Here is a 22,097-nt window from a genome sequence, read left to right as displayed (position 1 = left end):
TGGAAGGATGCACACCTGGAATGGTAGAGCGTGTGTGGGAATGCACACTTGAGTTGGTAGTGAGGCACGTGGTTGGGTGTGCGAGTGAGAGCACCCCTGTGATAGTCACAGAGGAGGTGACCGAGAAGGGGGCGCGAAGAGGTGTGTTGGTGAGGTGTGCGAGCGACGAATGTGTGCCAAGGTGTTCGGTGGTCAGGTGTGTGACCAAGTCAGTGAGCGGAATGAGTGTACCGAGGTGTGTAAGAGAAGGTACGACAAGGAGCATGGGAACAGCTGGATGTATGAGCAATAAAGGGGTAGTGTATGCGTGTAAGCATGCAGGTGAGGCATCGACGGTAACCGGGTTAGCGGTTAGAGCGACTTTTAGCCGAATCGGGCCCTCGGTGCGCGCCGGGCAGCTTCACGTGCCGCGAGAACCAGCGGGGATCCGAGCCACGGCGGGTTCGAAAGGACCGCCGTACGTGATCCACGCTGGGCCGCGCTGGGAACGGCCGCGTCCGTGCTCCGCTAGGCGGAACGGGCAGCCCGATAGGAAGGGTCGTCATGGCGACCACTTTTTGTGGAGACGTTCCGGCAGGTCGAGATCGGGCCATTGGACGGCTCGGTGCCGAGATGGTGCGTGGGATCTCGGCCCGGGTAAGCCTCCTTCCCTGCACCGAGTGCCGGACGCATCCAGCCGCCGGCACCAAAGAACCCGCGTTCATTGCTCGGCTGTACGAAGCCGGGCTGTCGACGTGAATTGGCGCACCGAGAGGATCTAATATGTAGACGGGTGATGAGGTTAGTGTTTTGGACCCAAAATTAGAAAAAGGCAAAATTTGATGATTGGTACAGTGATTGGCAGATGATTGGCAAAATTTTTAATTGGCTGAAATTTGATGTGCAAAATTGATAGTGGGAACGTCCCCCATGTGGAGGGATGGCAACTCTGTCATCCCTCACAGAGGGGGGGCAAAGGAGCACTAGCTTATGGGGTTGATGGCAGTGAAAACCAGCCCGGGTGGGTTAGGATATTGTGTGTAGGGCCCTAGAAGATGACATTAGGTAACGTTAAGGTTAGTTAATGACTGATACCTGTAGTGGGGTACGCAGGTAGATTAGGTGGATTATAATGACGTGGTATGTGCTTAGTTTAAAGGGAAGACGGGGAGCACTAGGTTAGCAGGGCAACAGGTAGATGAGATGATGCCATGTGTTTGAGGATTGAACAGGTGTGATTGCACAGGTGTGCAACTGAACAGGTGGATGGAGCAGTGTATGAGTGAGTGAAGGTGATTGTGTATTGTGATGACCAAATGGTCCAGGAAGAAAGGAGGGTGCAGGTGTCACCAGTTATGATTGCACAGGTGTGCAACGACAGGTGAATGGAGAACAGGTGTATGGAATAAATGATATGGAGTATTGGAATGGATGGTCGTGGAGTGAGTAGGATGGAAACTATGGAGTGGAGTGGATGGTGCGAAGGTGTGAATGGGGGAAGAGTGGACCCCCATCACGGATACCCGGGGCGGGTAGTGTAAGTGTTAGGTAGAGGGTATAGGTAAATTGTGGTTGGATATTGGCATCTGTGGTGCGGGTGAAAGAATGGTCTTTGGATGGGTGCATTAGTGTCGTGGAAATGGCGGGGCGTGTAGCCTGTTAGTGTGTGTAGTTGGTTGGGCGCTCCACCACTGTAAGGATGTCGGCCAGGTGAGGCCGCAGGTGGGCTCTGGGAGCCGGTAGTAGTTGTTGTGGATGGGGCCCGAGGATCCGGAGGACGGACCCGGGTAGCCCAGTGCCAGAGGGCACCGAGTGGGGTGACAGAGCCAGGAGGGGCCTGCCCCAGTTAGATAGGTTAGGGTGAGGAGCTAGGTAAGCTCGGGTGGCAACTGCAGTGGTGGAGGTGTGCAGGTGGGTAGACCTGCTGGGAGAGCTACACGTCACAGCCCAGAAATTGTGCGAGGGCACCGGGAGATGAATCGGGGGAGTGAGACCCCAAATTGAGAAGCACCACAGTTTGGTCAATGGGAATTGGTTTTTAGAACCCATAGTGTAAGTTGGCCAATGGATTGGCAGGGAAAGACCCCGGGTAGTGTAAAGTGTGTTAAAGTCATTTAGAGGATAGTTAGGAAGAAGGATCTCCTTGCACCATCTGCATCCACTCACCTGAGGTGACAGGTACTCCACACCATGCCATGTTTTGATTATTTTTTACTGTGCAAATGTTTTGAATTGTGAGATGCATCATGACGTGGGTGTGACATTTTGCTTGATGTTCCATCTCTTCCTCCTTATGAGGATTGATGATGAATTGGGTGATGGCAAATTTTGAAGTAGAGGGATTGGAGACGAATTTGGTGTAGAAGGGAAAGATGGGGAAGACGAGACGTAGTGACGAATTTGTAAAGGTGTAAATTGTTGTAAATATGGGGTAAGGGCAAGGGTAGTGTAGGTGACAGGGGGGGTGACGTACGGTAGGGACGAGTTTCTCTCACTTCGCTCTCCGTACGCACTTCACCCTGCATTGCCTTTATTGACGTGTACCCTTGTGACCTTACCCCTCGCTCATTTGTCTTCCCCCCTTTTGTCTCCCACTTGAGGACCTGTGCGCCATTGGGCGCCGAGGGGAGCGTGCGTGAGATGGCCATTGTGCGCACGAGATTCTCAGAACCAGCTGGAACCAGCATGGATGTACCACTTTATGGACCGCTGTTCTGCGGCCAAGTACCACTTGATGGACCCCAGGTTCTGGGGCAGGGCACCTCTGTTGGAGACCGGCCATAGTGGCCAGGGAATCTTGCTTGCGGACCTCGGTAAGGTGGCACCTATGCCAAACAGGTGGACCACCCTTAGTTGGCCCCTGAGGCCCTAAATAAAAATGAACACAAGTTGTGCTTTTTATTATTTCCAAGTAGGCCGCATGAAGCCAGAAGACGTCGGGAAGAACATCGGCCCAGCAGAGAAAGAGAAGACCACCACCAGTTGTTTTGTTGTGTTTATTATGAACAGTGGTGACTGTGCACCGAGTGGTGCTTTTGGTGCTTTTGTGGTGCTTTTGGTGCTTTTGGTGCTTGGTGGTGCTTTTGGGTGCTTTGGTGGTATTGGTACTGGTGCATCGATGCAATGCGTGCTGTCTCCTCCCTCCCAACAGGAATTTCTTTTTCTTGTTCCCTAAAAAGAAAAAAAAACACAGGTCCTGGGTTGCGTTGTAAATAAGAAATAACGTCACTGTAAATAATGCTCCCCACCGTAAATGTATAGTTTGAGAACAATTCCGTAATTCGGTTAGCTGTGGGCTTAAGTCTGTTAGACAGGGTGCAATGCAATAGGGGGACATACTTATTTGTGTTTTAAAATCGTCACACTCAGGGTCAGGTTAAAGGTAGAGGGAATTACACCTACGTGTCACACTAAGTTAAAGTTATGTAGGCCCGGGACAGACCTGAAGAAAGGAGGGTGCAGTGTAACGAATTTGGAAAATGTAAAGAATGTGAGAACTGGTTTGCTGTGTTTTAACTGACCCTCGTAGAGTAAATAAGGTCGAAGGACGTCCCCCTAGTTAATTCCATGAAACTTACACACAGGCCACGATATATCTTTTTAAATAGCTTATTTCCTTATTCTATGTAGGCTAAATATGTGTTTCCCACTAGAATGACTCTGCATTGTATCAAACAAAATAAGCGTAGGCCCCTTTCAATTTCCCCAATCATCTCCGCTCTCCAAAGTTCCTTTCAAAAGCGGTGCGAGTGGTGTTCAATCCCGCAAGCCGCCATTGCCCATGTGCTAATCTCGGAGAAGAGGGGGGTAGGAGCCGCCAACTCACAGGCGTGGCACGTCGTCATGATCAAAGGGGGAATCGGACAGCCCTAACAGCCAATCAGCACCGCGGTGAGCGACCCGGTAGGCGTGCCCTCGCAGCCGGCGGCTTGATTCCTACCCGAGTAATAAAAGCGACTGGAAGGGACTGCTTCAGGAGATGACATGAGAGATGAGAGGAGAGATGAGCTGTGAGCTGTGAGATGAGAGATGAGAGACGCTCCAAACCAAAAAGGAGAGGTACTTGGAGATGAAACAAGCTTTGGAGAGACGCGCTGAGAGGAGGGAGACGGCTCCACCAGAAGGAGAGGAGCAGGTGTGACCGAGCCAGCGCGTGACGTCCACAGCATCAGCAGCGTCGACGCGACCGAGGGTTTTTCCCGCCAAAAAGGAGCTGCTACCTCCAGCCCTGCCGGTTGCAGGAACCTGACCCTGCCTCCCTCTCCAGCAACCCACCTCCGCCATTCCTGCCTGCAATTTCCCCTGTGTAAGTGTGAACGTCGTCTGTCCTAATCGTTGTCCTGGGGTTAAGTAAATTGAATAGTATAAGCTAACGATTCACTGTGTGACTGCTTCTTCCATCCATTGCTTGTAAATAACTTTGATCGCTCCTTCTTTTTGCTTGTGTGTATAATAAATCCTGTTATTCCTCCGTACTCTGTCTTCTTCTCTCTTCCTTCTCTTTCGGTCGCTTTAGAGGTTTCCAAATTGAATATCTGTGGTGCGATCTGGTCAACGTTGGGGGAGTCGGGCCAATCGGGGATCCTGTAACGGTCGCGGTTGACCATCCGCTCGGCCCAAAGTAACATCTTGTCCGCGACCCGTAACAATATATATATATATATATATATATATATATATATATATATATATATATATATATATATATATATATATATATATATATATATATATATATATATGTATGTTTGTATGTATGTATGTTTGTATGTATGTATGTATGTATGTATGTTTGTATATATATGTATGTATGTATGTATATATATATATATATATGTATGTATGTATATATATGTATATATGTGTGTGTATGTATATCTATATTCTATATATATATATATATCTGTGTTGTGTTGTCCTGTGTTGGCACTGAACTACTTTCTCAAACTTTTGTGAAATCGTACCAATCTTCTGGAATGCACATATCTCTCCCGTCGGTATGTCCTCAGGTTATTTTCTTTGAAAAATCTTCCAATTTTTTTTTTTTTCGGGAATTTTTTTTTTTTCAACTTCAATTGTTTATAAAATGTGATATCACGTATATTACAAATACATTTGTGCAAAATAATTGTTTGAATTATGATTGGTTTAATTTAAACCATGACAAAACGGCAACTCGGGTACAGTCATTTATCTATATATCTACACATCTGGGCAGTGCCTGTGTTGTCACTTAACGACTCCCTCAAACTTTTGTTTCCGTGGTTGTGAAGTGTTTTTAATAACGTTGTGGTGGTTTTGAATCACGTGGTGGTGAGGTATTTTGAATTATGTGGTGGTGAGGTCTTCTTAAATGACGTGGTGGTGAGGTGTTTTAATATCACATGGTGGTGAGGTGTTTTTAAATCACATGGTGGTGAGATGTTTTGAATTATGTGGTGGTGAGGTGTTTTTAAATGACGTGGGGGTGAGGTGTTTTAATATCAAATGGTGGTGAGGTGTTTTGAATTATGTGGTGGTGAGGTATTTATAATTATGCGGTGGTGAAGTGTTTTTAATTATGTGGTGATGTGTTTTGAATTAGTTGGTGATGAGGTGTTTTGAATTACTTGGTGGTGAGGTGTTTTTAATTTCGTGGCTGTGAGGTGTTTTTATTACGTGTTTTAAGGCTGTGAGATGTTTTTATTACGTGTTTTATGGCTGTGGGGTGTTTTTATTATGTGTTTTATGGCTGTGAGGTGTTTTTATTACGTGTTTTATGGCTGTGAGGTGTTTTTATTACGTGTTTTATGGCTGTGAGGTGTTTTTATTACGTGTTTTATGGCTGTGAGGTGTTTTTATTACGTGTTTTATGGCTGTGAGGTGTTTTTATTACATGTTTTATGGCTGTGAGGTGTTTTTAATTTTGTGGTGGTGAGGTGTTTTTATTACGTGTTTTATGGCTGTGAGGTGTTTTTATTACATGTTTTATGGCTGTGAGGTGTTTTTAATTTTGTGGTGGTGAGGTGTTTTTATTACGTGTTTTATGGCTGTGAGGTGTTTTTATTATGTGTTTTATGGCTGTGAGGTGTTTTTAATTTCGTTGTGGTGAGGTGTTTTTATTACGTGTTTTCTGGCTGTGAGGTGTTTTCAATTACTTGGTGGTGAGGTATTTTGAATTACGTGATGGTGAGGTGTTTTTAATTTCTTGGTCGTGAGGTGTTTTTATTATGTGTTTTATGGTGGTGAGGTGTTTTCAATTACGTGGTGGTGAGGTATTTTGGATTACGTGGTGGTGAGGTGTAATCGACCCAAACTTCCAGTCTGCACCTACCCCTCCCCTATGTATGTGCTGAGGGGTTCTTTCTTGAAAAAAAAACATTCAATTTAAATTGCCGATAAAAATGTAATATCACAAACACAACAAATACATTTGTGCCAAGTAATTGTTTGTATTGTGATTGGTGAAAATCATGACAACACAGCAACTCAGGTACAGTCATTAGCCTCAGCTAAAATAAGCCTGTTCCTCAGTATCGACGCTTGGTGAGGCGAGCGCAGCGAGACGAGCCAAGCTAGTATATGTATATCTGTGTATATATGTACATATGTATATGTATGTATATATGTATATGTATGTATATACAGTCATGTGAAAAAGTAAGTACACCCCATGTAAAGTTTTGACTTTTTCAACATATTTCAACATACAGCTATTTGATCTTCATTTCAGCAATGGAGGGAGGGAGGTTAATGGGGGAGGGAGGTTAATGGGGGAGGTTAATGGTGGCTTGTTGGTGGTAATTCTAGTTGAAATTCTAGTTCTTGTTGGTGGTAATTCTCGTTGAAATTCTCGTTGAAATTCTCGTTGAAATAATTTAAATGGGATATTGGGATATTGGGATCCATAGTAGATATTGGGCAACTATTTTGGCAACTATTGGGGTATTGGGATTCATGATAGATATTGGACAGCTATTGCGCCAGAGGCTGAAACAGGTGTAGGGAACAGGTGCATGTGATGCTTGGAGAGGAATTAGAGAAAATTGGATTGAATTTAAAATTGGATATTGGATAAAATTGGATCCACTTGGAAAAGTGGATTAGGAAAATTGGTTTGTTGAGAATAACCATTCGACTAATGGTTCCAGTTGGATGCAACAATTTTGTGCAAATTGAGTGATCCAAGAGATTATGCCCGAACCATTAGAAGCATGGCTATCCACACCATCCAACCGGTGACCAGGTGCCCGTGAAGCACTTCACCCGCAAGAACGCCCTGGAACCAAGGTGGACGGGACCATTCCAGGTTTGGCTGACTACACCAACTGCTGTCTTTTGCGAGGGCAAGACCTCCTTGATCCACGCCACACACTGTAAGTTGGCCGTACAAGCACCAGGCACTACATCGCAGCAACCACAGCAACGATGGGTCTAATCACAGGTATGATGCTATTGATAGCGACAGCAGCTAGGGGGAGCTCCGATTACAATAGGTGCGAAAACAAAACACGACACCTCACCGTAACATGGGGACAAAGGGTATCGTTACCATGTTTCAAGCAGAAAGCCCTGCACACAGATTGGGTAAGCGTAAGATGGTTAGCACTGTCGGCAGGGCCTGGACATATTGGCGTTGTACTACGAAAACAACGAGAGTTCCGGGAGGACGGGCAAGCTAGGGTCAAGACTTTGGCCCGACCAGGATACAAATGGGGGACCCCTGATTTTAAGCTACAAACGCGCACACGCCGAGAGAAAGGCATGACTATGCAGATCCGGTGTAGCGTCTGGACTCCCGGCGTGGCCTGCGACGAAACCAAATACACACCATGCATCGAGTACATACTCACGCCGCACCCCCAGGACAAGGCCCCAAAAAGGGGTGAAAACACATATTGGAAGGTAGCAAGAGAGGTGGCGACAATTCAGAATAGGACTCACTGCTGGTCATGCATGCACTTTCCCCAAGCAGGCACCACCGGAATACAAATGATAGTGCTACCTCTGTCCCGTACTGATATTTGCTCACAACCCATCGATTCCCCATGTTTAGTCACCACTCTGGAAAGAGAGGGGGTTGGCAATGGTAAGAGTTGTAATCGGCAGTTTAATTATCGCCCTTCAATGATTGCCCATGTGGCCGAGAGGCCCGCCCCCATCTGGGTCAAACCGCAGAAAGGGATGGTCTGCCTCCAGGGCTCCGGCCACTTGCTTATGGGGGAATCAGAATGCGCCTACACTCTCCCCGGGAGGCTGGAAAGGGGGAGCGCTGGGATTACACTATGAATAATACTGCAAGATAAACACAACCACAACATAACGGCTATAACATTTTCTAGGGGGGTTAGTGGGATTAATGGGGTGACAAAGGGAATCCAGTGCTTATCCGCCCACCTAGTCCCACCCCATGGGGCAATGTTTATATGCGGCGATAAGGCGTACCCCTATTTACCAAATAATTGGGGTGGCACATGTTATCTTGGCTCGGTCCTTCCCGACATCGAGATACTGGACGAGTTAGATCCAAGGTCCCTGGACAGGCGACATAGGAGGTCAGTATGGAACGAACATGGAACCACTAAACTACACGGAGGCATATGGGAAAAGGGGTTAGGTTTCTTCTTCCCAGGAGCGGGCACAGTCATGGATAGTTTCCGGATAGATAAGTTGGCTTTGGCCTTAGAAAAGGTGGCTAACGACACCGCTACAGCCCACGATGTACTATTGGACACAGTAGTTCATATGCGCGCAATGGTAATGCAGAATCGGGTGGCTTTGGACATGCTCCTGGCAGAGAAAGGAGGGTCAGCGAGGCATGCTGTCCACTTGTGCTGTACATGCCAACCCTTCTCCGCAGCTGTGTACATGGTCTTTCAATAAACGCTTGTTACTCCTTATCCTCGTTGTGGAAACCTGATTCGCTTCCCGACATGTATGTATGTATATATATGTATATATGTATATCACGTGAAAAAGTAAGTACACCCCATGTAAAGTTTTGACTTTTTCAACATATTTCAACATACAGCTATTTGATCTTCATTTCAACAATATTGATAGATAAAGGTGATATAATATAACAAATATCATGAAACATTTACATTTTGTAGTCCATTGTATAATTTAAATAAACATAAATGCAAATTTTGCATGTGGAAAAAGTAAGTACACCCCTACATTTATCACTACTTCAAATACCTAAAATTAGAATCAGGTGCACCAGCTCAGGTGCAAATTATTAGAACATCCTTAGAGAGGATCTTGGAGGAACCTGTCTTATTTAAACCTCAGCCATTTAGTTTGGTTTGCTTTTTGTTGTTGAAGTGTGCGGTGTCACCGTGTCTAGATCAAAAGAGCTCTCTGAGGCCTTCAGAAAGAAGGTTATAGATACCTACGACTCTGGGAAGGGATTTTAAAAGATCTCCAAACAATTTGAAATCAATCATTCGACTGTCCGGAAGATCATCTACAAGTGGAGAAGATTCCAAACAACTGCCAACTTGTTTAGGCCAGGCCGCCCCAGCAAGTTAAGCCTGTGAGCAGACCGCAAGATGCTGAAAGAAGTCTCTAAGAACCCCAGAATGTCATCACGGGACCTACAGGTAGCTCTTGCCACTGTTGATGTCAAAGTGCACTAGTCTACCATTAGAAAGAGGCTGCACAAATTTGATCTACATGGGAGGTGTGCCAGGAGGAAACCTTTGCTGTCCAGAAAGAACATCAGGGCAAGACTAAAGTTTGCCAATGAAAACCTCGGCAAAGACCAGCACTTCTGGAACAATGTGCTCTGGACAGATGAGTCAAAGGTAGAGCTATTTGGCCACAGTACCAGAAGACATGTTTGGCGAAAACCAAAGACAGCATTTGACCACAAGTACCTGATACCAACTGTGAAGCATGGTGGTGGAAATATTTTGGTTTGGGGCAGCTTTGCTGCATCAGGGCCTGGGCAGCTTACCATCATGGAATCCACTATGAATTCTTCATTGTACCAGAGGGTGCTTGAGGATCATGTGTGGCCAACTGTCGGAAAGTTGAAGCTCAACCGAAGGTGGACCTTTCAACATGACAATGACCCTAAACATACCAGTAAATCCACCAAGGAATGGCTGAAAATAAAGAAATGGAGGGTTCTGGAATGGCCAAGTCAAAGCCCAGATCTAAATCCCATCGAGATGTTGTGGGGGGATTTGAAACGAGCTGTGCATGCAAGAAACCCCTCAAACATCGCACAGCTGAAAGAATTCTGCATGGAGGAGTGGGCAAAAATTTCTCCCAGTCGATGTCAGAGACTGGTAGACCGTTATAAGAAACGGCTACTTGAGGTTGTTTCTGCCAAAGGGGGCAATACCACCTATTAGAGCCAAGGGTGTACTTACTTTTTCCACATGCGAAAATTTGCATTTATGTTTATTTAAATTATACAATGGACTACAAAATGTAAATGTTTCATGATATTTGTTATATTATATCACCTTTATCTATCAATATTGTTGAAATGAAGATCAAATAGCTGTACGTTGAAATATGTTGAAAAAGTCAAAACTTTACATGGGGTGTACTTGCTTTTTCACGTGACTGTAGTTGTAATTGTCATGGTTCCCTTTTTGAGGCAATGTTTTATGGCTGGATGCCCTTCCTGACGCCAACCCTTTTATTCACCTCTTACGACACACAGGGATACAGTGTACCTATTCTAAACCGGGGTACACACCGGGAATGTATGTGTAAGTGCATTAGAGATTAACTCATCTCGAAATTTAATGTATGTATATGTTCCTGCTGTGAAATTTTGCCTAAGACCGGCTCTGTTTCTTCTTATTTGCTGAAATTTGTGGAGTATATCTAGTTTTATTTACTTTCTGGTTGGAAGCGACTTCTTCTTTTTTTAAAAATGTATAATCTCAACTTCCCCAATTTTTTTACTTTAGAGACATATACACCACCGGTCAAAAGTTTTAGGACACCTCAATTTTTCCAGTTTTTGTTGAAATTTACGCAGTTTAATGTCCAGTGAATAACCTGAAATGGTACAAAGGTAAGCAGTAAATTGCTCGAGGTAAAAAAAAAATTTAGGTTAGCAAAACGGGAAAATAATGTAAATTGCACAGTTATATTGCAAAAAAAAGGCCTTCTTCAGGGAACAAGTAATGGGTTAACAACTTACAGCTGTTCTGCAGCAATGTAAGTAAATTAAGCCTTGAAAGTTGATGCAAACAATTCCTACAGGTGTTCCAACCTCTGCTGATTACTTGATTGCAACCCCCTGTCTGTATAAAAGCAGTATTGGAAGACTGTTATTACACCCTCTGCAGCATTATTTGGACAATATTGCACTGCAGGAAGTACCGGTAGTATATTGGAAACTGGAGGAAACACTGACAGGAAGAGGTCTGGCAGACCCAAAGCCATCACAGAATCAGAAGACAAGTTTCCGAGAGTCAACAGCTTGCGTGATAGGCAGCTCACAAGACAACAGCTTCAAGCACAGCTTAACACTGGTCGAAGTAAGCAAGTCTCAGTTTCAACTGTGAAGAGACGACTTCGAGCTGCAGGTTTGACAGGTCGAGTGGCAGTAAGAAAGCCATTGAAAAAGAGGCTTGCCTGGGCCATGAAGCAACGCCAGTGGACTACTGAAGACTGGAAGAAGGTCTTATGGACCGATTAATCAAAATTTGAAATCTTTGGTTCATCACGCAGGGTTTTTGTACGCCGTTGAGTCGGCGAAAGGATGGTTCCTCAGTGTGTGACACCAACTGTCAAACATGGAGGAGGAAACGTGATGGTCTGGGGCTCTTTTGCTGGATCCAGAGTCGGCGACTTGCACAGAGTGACTGGCACCCTGAACCAAAAGGGCGACCACAGCATTTTGCAGCGCCATGCAATACCCTCTGGTATATGCCTGGTTGGTTAGGGGTTCATCCTACAGCAAGATAATGACCCTAAACACACCTCCAGGCTATGTCAAAACTACCTTCGAGGAAAAGAACAAGACGGTAGGCTTCCAATCATGGAATGGCCGGGTATTATTGCTTTGGCAGCTCTGGTCACTGATGCCACAGCATGCATGGTTAATCAGACCAAGTATTGGCACGTCTGCAAAGACTCTGTCCTGCAGAATGGCCACACAGCACATTTAACACAGCGTATCGAACATACCAAGTCTACATATATATGTATATGTATATATATATGTATATATATATATATATATATATATATATATATATATATATATATATATGTATATATGTATATATGTATATATATATATATATTGTTGCGGTTTTTAGAACCCTCCACTTTGTAAATATTTGTAATAATCCTTATAAATAATCCCCTGTAAATATTCCCATTTTTGTGTAAAGGTCAAAGGTCGCACCCTAGTTAGGTCATATTGCAACACGTAGGACACATAGAAACCTCTTTAGTTATCTCATTAGTATGTGTTCTAGTTAAGGATCTGTTCCCAATAGTTGAATCTGCATTGCATTAATCAAATAACCTAGGCCCCTTCTCAAATTCCCATCCTATTCATTTTGTGGCTTTACCCTCTCCAAATTGTATTATGCGCCTCTGCCAGCCGCAGCCGCCTCAGCGTTCGCTGCCTTTTGGTTGTTCGCTGCCAGCCGCCATAAGCCACGCAGCCGAGTTGGAGAAGAAGGGGGAGGAGCACCATGAACAAAGGCGTGGCCCCTCAACGCACCATCAAGGGGCGGACCGGTGAGCGCTCGCGACCAATCAGGGCCGAGGCAAGCTCACCGACGGGCGTATCCAAAAGGCAAGCAGCTTAATACGCGATCTGCCAATATAAGCGGCCGCGTGGGACTACTTGATGAGATGTGCCCGGGAGAACGACTTCAGCAGATGAGAGACGAGTCGTGCAACAGAGAGTGGTGAAGGAGTCCTTGCTTGCCATTTTCACGAACTGTTGGAGGCGCACAACTGGTTGAAGGCGAAGGGGTCAATCTATTACGTACGCAGCATCCCAGTCTCCCCCCCGCAATATAATTGTCCGGTCGCGTTCGACGACACGCGGAGCTGTTTGCCGGGTTTCGCCTCGAACCCGGAGCGTGGACCGGAGCGCGAGGTCGGAGCCGGACCTCGACGCCTACCAGCTGCCTGGACACTTCTCTTCCTTCCCACCACCACCACCTTTTCGTGTAAGTGTGTTTGTTCTGTCCTGTGAGTGATATATAAGACTGTTTAAGCTTGCCCTATGTCCTTTTATTTCCTTCTTTTGTATATTCTTGCCCCTTTCGTTTTTTTTTTTTTTTTTTTTTTTTTTTTTTTTTTTTTGTATACTGAGATCGAGGCTCGTGAAAGAGCTAACATTTATTTCACAAACAAATCAACAAATCAACCAGACAAACAAAACATACAAAGGAGGGAGCGGAAGCCAAGATGGGGAGAGGAGGGGAAGCACACAAACACAACACCTGAGAGCAGGGAGAAGCGCGGGAGGGAGAGGGCCTGGGGGGAGGAGGCGTGGGAAGGGGGTTTAAACCAGGTATCCAACAATGGTCTTTGAACGTGATTCATTTTTTTTTTTTTTTTTTTTTTTTTTTTTTGTATACAAGATCGATCGATTTTTGTATACAAGTTTGCTCTTCATTATTGTATAATAAATCTTATGGTCTTTCTTTACCTGATGTCTTCTCATCCGATCGCTTCCGTCCTGTCCCCAATTGAATACCTGTGGCACGATATAGGAACCGTTTAGAATCAGGTTGAGACTGCCGCTAACGGCTCAAGCTTTGGATTGCTAAACCGCTCGGCAATATTCCATCTTGTCCATGGCTCGGGCAGGAGTATCGCCCTGCTTCCGACCGGAATGAGCGCGATATCTTCTAAAGGACTCGGACGGCCAGCTTAACATACGAGGGGATTAACGCCCCCTCAGTAAGGGGAGTGCCGTAACCTGAGATCCTCAACAATATACATGTATATATATATATATATATATATATATAATGTATATATATATAATGTATGTATATATATATATATATATATATATATTGTATATATATATAATGTATATATATATATTGTATATATATATAATGTATATATATATAATGTATATATATATAATGTATATATATATAATGTATATATATATATAATGTATAAATATATAATGTATATATATATAATGTATATATATATAATGTATATATATATAATGTATATATATATAATGCATATATATATATATATATATATATATATATATATATTGTTGCGGTTTTGAGAACCCCTCACTTTGTAAATAATTAATCACTTCTTGTAAATATTCCATCATTTAAAAGGTCAAAGGTCGCACCCATAGGCAGGCCATATGCAACACGAAGGACACCATAGGACTGTCAGTTATTTCCTGAGTATGTGTTTCACATAAGGCTGTGTTCCCAATAGTTGAATCTGCGTTGCATTAATTAAATAAGATAGGCCCCATTCCGTCCATTTTGCCAGTCTCTCTCTCCAAATTGTGTTACGCGCCTCTGCTCACCCAGCAGCGTTCGCTGCCTTGCTCCAAACGCCATTACGCACGCGGTCAAGCTTGGAGAAGAAGGGGTTTGGAGCGCCAAGGACGAGGCGTGGCCCTGTCAACGAGCTGTCAAGGGCGGAGCCGGTGAGCCCTCGCTATCCAACCAGGGCTGAGGTGAGCTCACTGGGGGGGCGTGTCTCTATGAAGCGCGCATTGATTTCAAAGCGTGTTATATAAGCACACGCGCAAAGCCCTATTACGGACTGCGTGGGGAGAGCTCGAATATCACGGACTGCACGGGGAGAGCTCGAATATCACGAACTGCGCAGGGGACCGTGACTATTGAAGGAACTGCGCAGAGACGTCTGATTGTAACGTTATCCAGAGGACAGCGCGGAGGTGCGCTTGTTTCAACGAACTGTGCAGGGAACCATTGTTTGATACAAACTGCCGTTTGATACGGACCTTGATTTATCGAGAGAGAGAGAGAGCGTTTGGCACGCTATACGTACACAGCATTCCAGCCCCTCGCATATGTAAGGTCCGCTCGCGGTCAACGCCAATGACGCGCTGCCGGCCTGTTTCCATCACCGCCACGGCACGGGTCTGGACCGGACGAGTATCCTGGAACCATCTGCCTGGATATTCCTCCCCTGCCAGCTGCCATCCCGTGTGAGTCTGTCTGTTTGTCCGGGGTTCTAAGTAAGACTGTATAGTTAAGATTGCCCTGTGTCCTTTTGCTCTTCTTCTTCTTTTACATTCTTTCCCTTTCCTCTTCTTCTTGGTTGTTAATAAATTCACCTGTTCTTTCTTGGTTTTTCCCTTATCCGATCGCCTTCCTCTTTTCTTTCAATTGAGTACCTGTGGCACGATTTCGGAACCGCTCAGGATCGGGTTTAGTTTTATTGTTAATGGCCCGGGCCGCGGATTGCTGACCGCTCGGCAATTTCCATCTTGTCCGTGGTTCGAGCGGGAATTATTTCCCTGCTTTACGGTCGGGTTAGTAAGTAGGTATTTGGGACTTCATTGACCAATCACCCTAGCTAATTCCGACCGGAAGGAGCGTCATATCTTCCAGGATTGGGGGACGGCCAGCTTAAAAGACAAGGGGATTAACCCCCCTTTGATAAGGGGAGCGCCGACCCCTGAGTGCGCAACAATATATATATATATATATATATATATATATATATATATATATATATATATATATATATATATATATATATATATATTGTTACAGACGCGATTTTAGATGTTATATTGACCGAGCGGTGGTGTATTACCGCGTCCGAACAGTTACTCCCCGATTAGAACCCGATTCCACCCGACGTTGACCAGATCGCCCCACAGATATTCAATCGGGAAATCTCTAAAGCGACCGAAAGAGAAGGAAAAGAGAAAAAGACAGAGTACGGAGGAAGAACAGATTTATTATACACACACAAGCAAAAAGGAAGAGCGACCAAAATTATTTACAAGCAATGGATGGAAAAAGCAGTCACACAGTGCATCGTTAGCTTATTCTACTCAATTTACTTAATCCCAAGACAACGAGTAGGACAGGACGTTCACACTTACACAGGGGATATTGCAGGCAGGTAGGGCTTGAGGTGGATTGCTTGAGAGGGAGGCAAGGTCGGAGGCAGCAGCTCTCAATTCCTCGCGGTTTTTGGCGGGAAAACCCTCCGTCGCGTATCCGCTGCTGTAGACGTCACGCGCTGGTTCGGCACACCTGCTCCTCTTCTTGTGGTGGAGCCGTCTCCCTCTACTCAGCGCGTCTCTCCAAAGCTGGTTTCCTTGCCGAGTGCCTCTCCTCTTTGGCTTGGAGCGTTTCGCATCTCACCGCTCCTCTTGGTGCCGCCTCTTTGCTCATCTCCCAGGTCATCTCCCAAGTCATCTCGTAAAGCAGTCCCTTACAGTCGCTTTTATCACCTTGGGCGGAATCAAGCCGCCGGCTGCGAGGGCACGCCTACCGGGTCGCTCACCGCGGTGCTGATTGGCCATGCGACCCTCTGGCTCACTCCTCCCCTCGATGACGAGGTGGAGACACGCCTTTCTTCTCCGAGATTAGCACATGGGCAATGGCGGCTTGCGGGATTGAACACAACTCCCACCCTTTTGAAAGGAACTTTGGAGAGTGGAGATGTTTGGGGAAATTGCAAGGGCCTATGCTTATTTTGTTTGATACAATGCAAAGTCAATCTAGTGGGAAACACATATTTAGCCTACATAGAATAAGGAAATACACTATTTAAAAAGATATATCGTGACCTGCGTGTAAGTTTCATGGAATTAACTAGGAGGACGGCTGCGACCATTATTTACATTACCAGGGTGTTACCATACTTTTGTAACGTTCACATTGTAACGTTTTCACATTCGTTACACTTCCTCCAAAATTGTTACACTTCTCAAAAACCGTTACACTTCTCAAATTCGTTACACACTTCTCAAAACCGTTACACTGCACCCTCCTTTCTTCAGGCCCGTGCTCGGGCCTACTAAACTTTAACTTAGTGTGACACGTAGGTGTAATTCCCTCTACAATTAACCTGACCCTGAGTGTGACAATCTTAAAACACAAATAAGTATGTCCCCCTATTGCATTGCGCCCTGTCTAACAGACTCAAGCCCACAGCTAACCGAATTACGGAATTATTCTCAAACTATACATTTACGGTGGGGAGCATTATTTACAATGACGTGATTTCTTATTTACAACGCAACCCAGGACCTGTGTTTTTTTTCTTTTTTCTTAGGGAACAAGAAAAAGAAATTCCTGTTGGGAGGGAGGAGACAGCACGCATTGCATCGATGCACCAGTACCAATACCACCAAAGCACCCAAAAGCACCAAAAACACCACAAGCACCACAAAGCACCAAAAGCATCACTCGGTGCGCAGTCACCATGGTTCTTAATAAACACAACAAAACAACTGGTGGTGGTCTTCACTTTCTCTGCTGGGCCGATGTTCTTCCCGACGTCTTCTGGCTTCATGCGGCCTATTTGGACATAATAAAAAGCACAACTTGGGTTCGTTTTTATTTAGGGCCTCAGGGGCCAACTAAGGGTGGTCCACCTGTTTGGCATAGGTGCCACCTTACCGAGGTCCGCAAGCAAGATTCCCTGGCCACTATGGCCGGTCTCCAACAGAGTTGCCCTGCCCCAGAACCTGGGGTCCATCAAGTGGTACTTGGCCGCAGAACAGCGGTCCATAAAGTGGTACATCAACGCAATGCATGCTGGTTCTGGGAATCTCGGGCGCACAATGGCCACCTCACGCACGCTCCCCTCGGCACCCAATGGCGCACAGGTCATGTGGGAGACAAAAGAAAGACAATTGAGCGAGGGGTAAGGTCACAAGGGTACACATCAATAAGGCAATGCAAGGCGAAATGCGTACGGAGGGCGAAGTGAGAAAGCTCGTCCCTACCGTACGTCACCCCCCTGTCACCTACCCTACCCTTGCCCTTACCCCATATGTACAAAAATCTACACATTTACAAATTCGTCACTACTGTCACGTCTTCCCCATATTTCCCCTATACCAAATTCGTCACCACAATCCCTCTAACCAAAATTTGCCATCACCCAATTCGTCATCAATCCTCATAAGGAGGCAGAGATGGAACATCAAAGCACAATGTCACACCCACGTCATGATGCGTCTCACAATCCAAACATTTGCATCATAAAAAATAATCAAAATATGGCATGGTGTGGAGTACCTGTCACCTCAGGTGAGTGGATGCAGATGGTGCGAGGAGATCCTTCATCCTAACTATTTTCTAAATGACTTTAACACACTTTACACTACCCGGGGTCTTTCCCTGCCAATCCATTGGCCAACTTACACTATGGGTTCTAATAACCAATTCCCATTGACCAAACTGTGGTGCTTCTCAATTTGGGGTCTCACTCCCCCGATTCATCTCCCGGTGCCCTCGCACAATTTCTGGGCTGCGACGTGTAGCTCTCCCAGCAGGTCTACCCACCTGCACACCTCCACCACTGTAGTTGCCACCCGAGCTTACCTAGCTCCTCACCCTAACCTATCTAACTGGGGCAGGCCCCTCCTGGCTCTGTCACCCCACTCGGTGCCCTCTGGCACTGGGCTACCCGGGTCCGTCCTCCGGATCCTCGGGCCCCATCCACAACAACTACTACCGGCTCCCAGAGCCCACCTGCGGCCTCACCTGGCCGACATCCTTACAGTGGTGGAGCGCCCAACCAACTACACACACTAACAGGCTACACGCCCCGCCATTTCCACGACACTAATGCACCCATCCAAAGACCATTCTTTCACCCGCACCACAGATGCCAATATCCAACCACAATTTACCTATACCCTCTACCTAACACTTACACTACCCGCCCCGGGTATCCGTGATGGGGGTCCACTCTTCCCCCATTCACACCTTCGCACCATCCACTCCACTCCACAATTTCCACCATACTCACTCCACGACCATCCATTCCAATACTCCATTTATTCCACACTACCATTCTCCATACCTGCTGTTGCACACCTGTGCACTCACACCTGGTGCCACCTGCACCCTCCTTTCTTCCTGGACCATTTGGTCATCACAATACACAATCACTATCACTCACTCATACACTGCTCCATCCACCTGTTCAGTTGCACACCTGTGCAATCACACCTGTTCAATCACACCTGTTCAATCCTCACACACACGGCATCATCTCAGCTAACTACTCCCCTCTGAAACTTGCGCTTCCCAGTCGTCCCTTTAAACTATTGCGCTCCCACGTCATTATAATCCACACTAATCTACCTGTGTCCCCACTACAGGTATCAGTCACTATCTAATCTTAACGTTACCTAATGTCATCTTCGCTAGATCCCTATCAATATAACCTAACCCACCCGGGCTAGTTTTCACTGCCATACACCCCATAAACTATAGCTCCTTTGCCCCACCTTCTGTGAGGGATGACAGCGTTGCCATCCCACCACAGCGGGGCATCTCTCACTACCATCCCCCCAGTCCTCTGACGCTACGAGCCCCCGTCGCAAGAGGTACTGGGTCCATGCCGAGGCGATCCATGAGGGCGCCTGCTCGCCGGCATAAGGTCTTATCCGGTCGGCATGGACGATCCGAGGGGGGGTCCGTGGCCCCATTTTGATCTTAATGACCACGTCACAGATTTGCGACAGGACGACTCCTGGGCCTTGCCAGGGGGAGGTGAGTTTTGGGCACCTTCCCTTCCGCCTCCGGGGATTAAAGAACCAAATCTTCATCCCCGGAGCGTATTGACTCCCCTGGCTCCGGTCGTCGTACCTGCGCTTCATCTTGGCCCCCGCCAGATGGAGCTGGCGGCGGGCGAAGGCATGGACCCGCTCCATGCCTTCCTCCAGGTGACGTGCGTAACCCTCCCTCGGCGGTGTGTCCGTGGTGTCTGGCACGGGACCGCATAGCAAGTCGGCGGGAGCCCGTAACTCCCGCCCATACATAAGCAACGCTGGACTGCATGCGGTGGCCCCGTGCTGGCTAGTTCGGTAGGCCATCAACAGGTACGGGAGATGTTCGTCCCAGTCATCCTGATGGGTGGTGGTGAACAATGCCAGTTGTTGGATCAATGTTCGATTGAACCTTTCCACCATCCCGTCAGATTGTGGCCGCAAGGGCGTGGTCCTGGTTTTTCGAATTGACAGGAGTCTGCACACATCTTTTAGTAATTGACTTTCAAAATTTCGACCCTGATCGGTGTGCAGCTCCTGTGGAATCCCGTGCCGACATACAAATCCTTCTACGAAGGCCTGTGCTACCACCCCTGCTTCTTGGTTGGGGAGGGCATAGGCCTCCGGCCACTTGGTGAAATAGGCCATTACAACGAGGATATACTTATTACCTTGGCGGGTGCGGGGCAGCGGTCCTAGAATATCCATAGCCACCCGCTCAAGGGGGGCCCCCACCTGATGTAATTGAAGGGGGGCCCTCATCCTCCGTGCTGGTCCCTTTTTGGCAGAACAGGCGTCGCATCTCCGACACCAGTCCTGTATGTCGCGCCCCATATTCACCCAATAGAACCTCCGGCGGACCCGAGATATTGTCTTTGTCCTGCCCAAATGGCCGCCGGGGCGGGTACCATGCACCTGTTGCAATATGACGTTCTTGAATTTGTCAGGGACTATCACCAGCCAGGAAGTTCTATCAGAGGGAACCTCCACCCACTTGCGATACAAGATGTTGCCTTTCAATTCCAGGGTCTGCCACTGAGCCCAATACGCCTTTGTTTGCGCCCCGAGGGGGGTGACCTCTTCCCCCTTTGGTCTTTGCCCCAATTTGACCCATTGGAACACCGGCCCCAGAACAGGATCCTCCTGCTGGGCCGTGCTCCAAGCCAACTCTCCAAATTCCTCGTCCGCGGTTAGTGGCAAAATTGGCCCTCTCACCCGGGTTGCCCGGACGACGAGAATCGGGGCGGAATCGCCCAATTGCTCCCTCTCCTCGTGTCTCGCACAAAATTTACAGTTTTCCCCCAGACAAGGACGCCGAGAGAGTGCGTCCGCATTACCATGGGCCTTCCCGGCCCTATGGGCCACATCAAAATCGTACTGCTGCAACGTTTCCAACCACCTTGCAATTTGGCCCTCCGGTTCCTTGAACCGAAGGAGCCATTGCAAGGAGGAATGGTTAGTCCTAACCAAAAATTTCCGCCTGTACAGGTACGGGTGGAAATGGTTCATGGCAGCCAGCATAGCCAATAACTCTTTGCGAGTCACACAATAATTTCGCTCGGGCCTCCTTAAGGCCCGACTATAGTAACCAATCACCCTCTCCACGCCCTCCTGTGTCTGAGACAAAACTGCGCCCAATCCTTCCTGGCTCGCATCCGTGTCCAGGGTAAATGTCCCGTCACTAGTGGGGTAAGCTAGAAGGGGTGCGGATGTTAGACACCCCTTCAATTTTTGGAAGGCCTCGTGGCACTCCCGTGTCCAATTAAATCGTGTCCCCTTCTCCGTAAGCCGGTGGAGGGGACGGGCCAACTCCGCAAATTTCGCCACAAAGCGCCGGTAGTAGGAGCAGAGTCCCAAAAATCCCCGCACCTCCTTGATGGTACGTGGTGCGGGCCACTCCTCTACCGCTTTAATTTTTTCTGGGTCCGTTTTTACCCCCTCGCGGCCGATCACGTGACCTAGATAGGCCACCTCTCTTGCAAACAAAGTGCACTTACTCGGGTTCAGCTTCAACCCTGCCTGTCTGAGGCACCCGAACACCTGGTCCAAATTAGCTACTGCCTGGGGGAACGTTTTGGCATGTACTAGGACGTCATCCAGGTACACCAGGCATGATTGCCATGGCATGCCGCCTAGTACATGTTCCATCAATCTTTCAAAGGTGGCGGGGGCGTTACACAAACCAAACGGCATCACAGTAAACTGATACAGTCCCTTACCTGTGGAAAATGCCGTTTTCTCCTTCCCTGCCCTATCCATCTCCACCTGCCAATACCCACTCTTGAGGTCCAAAGTCGAGAACCAATTTGAGCCCGCAACGGCATCGAGGGTGTCATCAATTCTTGGCAGGGGATATGAGTCCTTGAGTGTCACGTTGTTTAGCTGGCGATAGTCCACGCAGAACCGCGTGGTCCCATCCTTCTTTTTG

This window comes from Myxine glutinosa, chromosome 9 (assembly GCF_964187855.1).
Source record: "Myxine glutinosa chromosome 9, kmMyxGlut1.1, whole genome shotgun sequence".
Classification (NCBI taxonomy): domain Eukaryota; kingdom Metazoa; phylum Chordata; class Myxini; order Myxiniformes; family Myxinidae; genus Myxine; species Myxine glutinosa.
Note: the sequence above shows the minus strand (reverse complement) of the source record.